The sequence below is a fragment of the Phyllobates terribilis genome, unplaced genomic scaffold (genome assembly GCF_046119375.1).
Source record: "Phyllobates terribilis strain yellow unplaced genomic scaffold, ASM4611937v1 Scaffold_2__4_contigs__length_985480577, whole genome shotgun sequence".
Taxonomy (NCBI): domain Eukaryota; kingdom Metazoa; phylum Chordata; class Amphibia; order Anura; family Dendrobatidae; genus Phyllobates; species Phyllobates terribilis.
Genome location: NW_027362762.1, coordinates 180,323,974 through 180,330,254, shown reverse-complemented (window position 1 = coordinate 180,330,254; position 6,281 = coordinate 180,323,974).

Here is a 6,281-nt window from a genome sequence, read left to right as displayed (position 1 = left end):
AGGAAGGTAACGGCTCTAAGAAAAACATGGAGGACTGGTGTCAGCAACTACATCTGGGTACTGACTCCACTCCCGCACACCAGAAACAAGGAGTCTATCGGGTGGTTCAAGAGTACGAGAGAGTGTTCAGTAAACACCCGTTAGACTTCGGGCGAGTCAAGGGGGTAGAACACCACATCCCCACGGGAGACCATCCTCCTATAAAAGAGAGGTATCGACCCGTACCCCCTGCCCACTACCAACACGCCAAGGGGATGCTTAGAGACATGAAGGAGGCTGGGGTGATCAGGGATAGCTGTAGCCCCTGGGCAGCTCCACTAGTCTTAGTCAGAAAAAAAGACAACACCATGAGGATGTGTGTAGATTACCGGAAAATCAACCGTATCACACACAAGGATGCGTACCCCTTACCAAGGATAGAGGAGTCATTGGCTGCTTTAAGATCTGCTAACTTCTTCTCTACCTTAGATCTCACTAGCGGGTACTGGCAGGTTCCTGTAGCAGAGGCAGACCGGGAGAAGACCGCATTCACCACCCCGATGGGACTTAGCGAGTTCACCTGCATGCCGTTCGGACTCTGCAACGCACCAGGAACCTTCCAACGACTAATGGAGTGTTGTCTGGGCCACAGAAACTTCGAGACGGTCTTGTTGTACCTGGACGATGTCATCGTATATTCCAAGACGTATGAGGACCACCTGAAACACCTGGCGGAAGTGTTCGAAGCTCTGTCGAGTTACGGCCTAAAGGTGAAACCCTCCAAGTGTCACCTCCTGAAACCAAAGGTGCAGTACCTGGGACACGTGGTGAGCGCTGACGGAGTGGCTCCCGACCCTGATAAGATCACCGCAATTAAGGAATGGCCAAGCCCCTCCAGCGTAAAAGAAGTGCGGCAGTTCCTCGGGTTGGTAGGCTACTACCGAAGGTTTATTCCCGGTTTCACCAAAAAGGCAGCACCTATGCAGGACCTCCTGATAGGCCAGTCCCGGAAGGCCAAGAACCAGAAGCCGCCCTTCAAATGGGAGGAGCTGGAAGAAGAGTCGTTCCGCCAGCTGAAGATGGCCCTCACGGGGGACGAAATCCTGGCGTACCCGGATTATAGCCAGCCCTTTATCCTCTACACCGACACCAGTAACATCGGGCTAGGAGCCGTACTGTCCCAGATCCAGCAGGGGAAGGAACGAGTAATCGCCTACGCCAGCCGAAAACTGCGACCCACCGAAAGGAACCCCGAGAATTACAGCTCATTTAAGCTAGAGTTCCTGGCCGTAGTATGGGCAGTCACCGAGCGCTTTAAGCATTACCTCGCTTCTTCCCAGTTCACCGTGTACACGGATAACAACCCGTTGACACACCTGGACACGGCAAGACTCGGTGCCCTGGAGCAGAGGTGGATGGCCCGTCTGTCCAACTACGAGTTCACAATCAAATACCGGGCCGGACGCTCCAATACCAACGCGGATGCCCTGTCCAGGATGCCCAACCTGCCGGACGAAGGAGAAGATCCGGAGGGACTGGAAGAAGTTGAACTCCCTGCGTTCCACCGTCATGGGACTATCCAGTATTCCCACCGGGTAAGGAGTAAGCAGGCTGCTACGTTGAACCCCTTACCTCACTACAACTGGGCGGAAACGCAAGACAGCGACCCTGCCGTCCGACTGGTGAAGGAGATGCTGACTCGCCCGGAGGCTTGCCTTGAACCAGACGCTCCGGAGGAAGCCAAACAACTATGGGCAGAGAAGAGTCGACTGTTCCTTTACAAGGGGAAGTTGTGCCGCAGAATGGTTAACTCCCGGACGCATGAACTACTCTGGCAAGTAGTGGTGCCACGAAGAGACGCAGCCATGGTGATGGAGGCATACCACGACGGAGCTGGACACTTCGGGTGGAAGAAGCTGGAGTTCCTGCTGCGCGAGCAATTCCACTGGGTAGGCATGAGGGGAACCATTGAGAAGTGGTGCAGAGACTGTGGCCCGTGCAACCTGAGAAGGAAGGACCGTGCCAGCCAGAAGACTCCCCTGCAGTCCATCGTCACCCGGCAACCGTTGGAACTGGTTGTCACGGGTGTGTTGCCACGAAGATCGTCACGAGTACACAGCCTGACTTCTCGCAGCATTTCATTCAGACTGACAGAGCGGATCGTGGTGTTTGGAGTTGCTGAGATAAGTGTATTTGGAAGTGTTTTTCCCTTTCCTCGCTTTATCATTTATCTCCTTTCCCGTTGGTTTTCCCTCTGTTGTAGTTGAGTAGTTGTTTGTATGCAAGGTGGTTTTGGTTTGTCCCTTGTACTGTCTCGTTCGTCTAAGTATTGTGTTTGGGCATATTATGTCTTGTTCCCTTTGGTTGTGATCGGGGTCCTTCTCAGGACTAGATTACTGTGGTGCAGGGATCTTCAGGAGGTAGGGGTTACGCTGGCGGCCTGGACCTCTGTACCTTTAACAGTACCTCCAGGTTGAGGGATTAGTCAGGGCCCCAGCTTAGGGTCAGCTTAGGCCCCCTACCTCCAGTATACGGAGACAGCGTGACATTTTCACCGACCCAACTTAGTTTTTCTCCAGCTACCATGGATCCAGTAGCCGGTCTAGCTCGGCAATTGCAGAGTTTGTCCATGGAGCTGGCGGACGTTAGGTCCAAGGTTTGGCATCCTCAGGAGCAAGCCGGACCAGAACCTAAAGTAGCTCTCCCTGATAGGTTCACTGGGGGGCGGGACAAGTTTTTTGTTTTCCGGGAGGCATGCAAATTGTACTTTCGGCTCCGGCCTCGGTCATCGGGGAGTGAAGAACAAAGGGTGGGAATTGTCATCTCGCTCCTACAAGGGGACCCACAATCCTGGGCGTTCTCTCTTCCCCCGGGTTCCCCGGCTCTCCAGTCAGTGGATAGGTTTTTCGCTGCTCTGGGACTCGTATATGATGACCCAGATCGGATCTCCCTTGCTGAGTCTAAGTTACGTAGGATCCAGCAGGGACATCGTCCGGCGGAGGAATTCTGTTCGGAGTTCCGTAGGTGGGCCACGGACACCCAGTGGAATGACCCGGCTCTTAGGAGCCAGTTTTGTCATGGTTTATCCGACAAATTACAGGATGTGTTGGCACAGTATGACTCTCCCGTGTCACTGGAAGCCGCTATGGCCCTTGCTATTCGCGTGGACAGACGGCTTCGGGAGAGGTGCGGGATAATTCTACCCCCTGTGATGACTCCACCTCCTACAAGGTCCCCTCATATGGTGGTTCCCCTGGTCAGTCCAGAGGAGCCTATGCAATTAGGAGGGACATCATTTTGGGGGAGGGGACCGGTGGTGCGCCATAAGGCAGGAAGGTGTTTCTTCTGCGGGAGAAAGGGACATTTTATTGGGGGGTGTCCATCCCGTCCCTTGCAGAGTGAAGAGTCGTCGGAAAACTGTTAATCCCAGGTTGTGTGGTGGACGGCAATCTGGGAGTAGGTATTTCGTCCCTAGGTTCGTCTCAGTTTCTCGTACCGGCGGAGGTGGTGGTGGGTACGAGAACTGAGAGGATATCTGTTCTTCTGGATAGTGGGGCCGGGGCTAATCTGGTTGATGCTCGGTTTGCCCAGGTCCAAGGTATGCGGTTGAGTGAGTTGGCTAAACCCATCCCCATATTCTCGATCGATGCCAGGCCTCTCGGTCAGGGAAGTTTTTTGCAAGCTGTGCATGACGTAAAACTTCAAGTGGGGGCAATACATAAAGAACTGTTGTCTTGCTACGTGTTGGAGGGACTTCCCACTCCTATTGTGTTGGGCCTTCCTTGGTTAGCTAAGCATAACCCGGTTATTAATTGGCAAACCAGGGAGATAAGCCAATGGAGTAAATTCTGTAATAAAAACTGCATGAACACGGTCATTGGTGCGGTTACTCCTTGGGTCTTACCTCCATTTCTGGCGGACTTTGAGGATGTATTCTCGGAGAAAGGGTGTCAGGAACTACCTCCTCATCGCGTGTATGACTGTTCTGTAAAACTGCTCCCTGAGGCCAAGTTACCTAAAGCTAGGTTGTATAACCTTTCTGGTCCTGAGAGGCAGGCCATGAAGGATTATATCTCAGAAAGTCTGGCTAAGGGGCATATTAGACCTTCATCTTCACCGGTGGCTGCGGGGTTCTTCTTTGTTAAGAAGAAAGATGGAGGCCTACGCCCTTGCCTGGATTTCCGTGAACTTAATCGGATTACGGTCCGAGATCCGTATCCGCTCCCACTTATTCCCGATCTCTTTAATCAGATCGTGGGCGCCAAATGGTTCTCTAAGTTGGATCTCAGGGGGGCGTACAATCTGATTAGGATGAAAGAGGGGGATGAGTGGAAGACGGCGTTTAACACTCCGGAGGGGCATTATGAGAACCTTGTCATGCCATTCGGTCTGACTAATGCCCCGGCGGTTTTTCAACACTTTGTTAATGACATCTTTCGCCGCCTGGTGGGACAGTTTGTTGTCATATATCTGGATGATATCTTAATTTACTCGCCGGATCTGGTGTCTCATCAGGAGCACGTTAGGCAGGTGTTACAGATCTTGCGGGATAATAAACTGTATGCCAAGTGGGAAAAGTGTGTGTTCGCCGTACAGGAACTCCAGTTTTTAGGCTTCCTGGTTTCAGCGTCCGGTTTTCGTATGGACCCTGGGAAAGTGCGGGCAGTTCTTGAGTGGGATCGGCCAGAGAACCTTAAGGCACTACAACGTTTCCTGGGGTTTGCTAATTATTACCGGAAGTTCATTCGTAATTTCTCGTCCATGGTTAAGCCTCTCACAGACATGACTAAAAAGGGGACGGATTTTTCTAGGTGGTCTGACAAGGCTTGTCAAGCATTCTCCTCTTTGAAAAAATGTTTTGCCTCGGCGCCCATACTCATTCAACCTGATGCGTCTCAGCCATTCATTGTTGAGGTAGACGCTTCCGAGGTAGGGGTGGGAGCAGTATTGTCACAGGGTTCGTCCCCTGGTAAGTGGCATCCGTGCGCCTTTTTCTCTAAAAAATTGTCGTCCGCTGAGAGGAATTACGATGTCGGCAATAGGGAACTCTTGGCCATTAAGTTAGCTTTTGAGGAGTGGCGCCATTTTTTGGAGGGGGCAGTTCATCCGGTCACCGTCATCACCGATCACAAGAACCTGCTATATCTGGAGTCCGCGAAACGTCTGAATCCCAGACAAGCTAGGTGGTCATTGTTTTTTACCAGGTTTAATTTCGTCGTTACATATCGTCCTGGGTCAAAAAATGTAAAGGCGGATGCCTTATCTCGTAGTTTCCCGGGGGCCGGGAATACGGACGACCCGATTCCTATCCTTCAGGAGGGGGTGGTGGTTTCGGCAGTATGCTCTGAGCTGGAGGAGGAGGTATTGGAGGCTCAGGGGGACGCCCCTGTTGGACCTCCAGGGAGACTGTTTGTTCCAGATCAGTTGCGACAAAAGGTGATCGAGGCACACCATAACTCTGTTTTTGCAGGACACCCGGGGAGTAAAGCAACTGTGGATCTCCTCTCGCGTCGGTTTTGGTGGCCTAACTTACATAAGGAGGTGGTAACTTTTGTCGCGTCCTGTGGGGTTTGTGCGCGCTCTAAGACCTCACATACCCGTCCGTCTGGGGCCCTCTTACCTTTGAAGATCCCGGAGCGTCCTTGGACTCATCTGTCTATGGACTTTATTACGGACCTCCCTCCGTCTTCGGGTAAAACGGTCATACTCGTTGTAGTGGACAGGTTCAGCAAGATGGCACATTTTATCGCTCTTCCGGCTCTCCCTAATGCTAAAACTCTTGCGCAAGTGTTCATTGGGGAGATTGTGAGGCTTCACGGGGTACCCTCCGAGGTGGTGTCTGATCGGGGGTCTCAGTTTGTGTCTAAGTTCTGGAAGGCGTTTTGTGCACGGCGGGGGATGCAGTTGTCATTCTCTTCGGCTTTTCATCCTCAGACCAATGGTCAGACGGAACGTATGAACCAGAGCTTGGAGACATATCTCCGGTGTTTTGTGTCAGAGAACCAGGAGGACTGGGCTTCTTTCTTACCTCTGGCAGAGTTTGCTCTTAATAATAGGCGGAGCGAGTCCACTGGTAAGTCCCCGTTTTTTGGGGCATATGGTTTTCACCCCCAGTTTTGTACTTTCAGTAGGGGGGGCTCTTCGGGGGTTCCTGAGGAGGAACGATTTTCCTCATCACTCGCTTCAGTATGGAGAGGGGTGCTGAAGAATCTGAATACTATGGGGAACCGATACAAACGTATGGCTGATAGGAGGAGAGTGTCTGGTCCGGACCTAAGTGTGAACGATCGGGTATGGTTGTC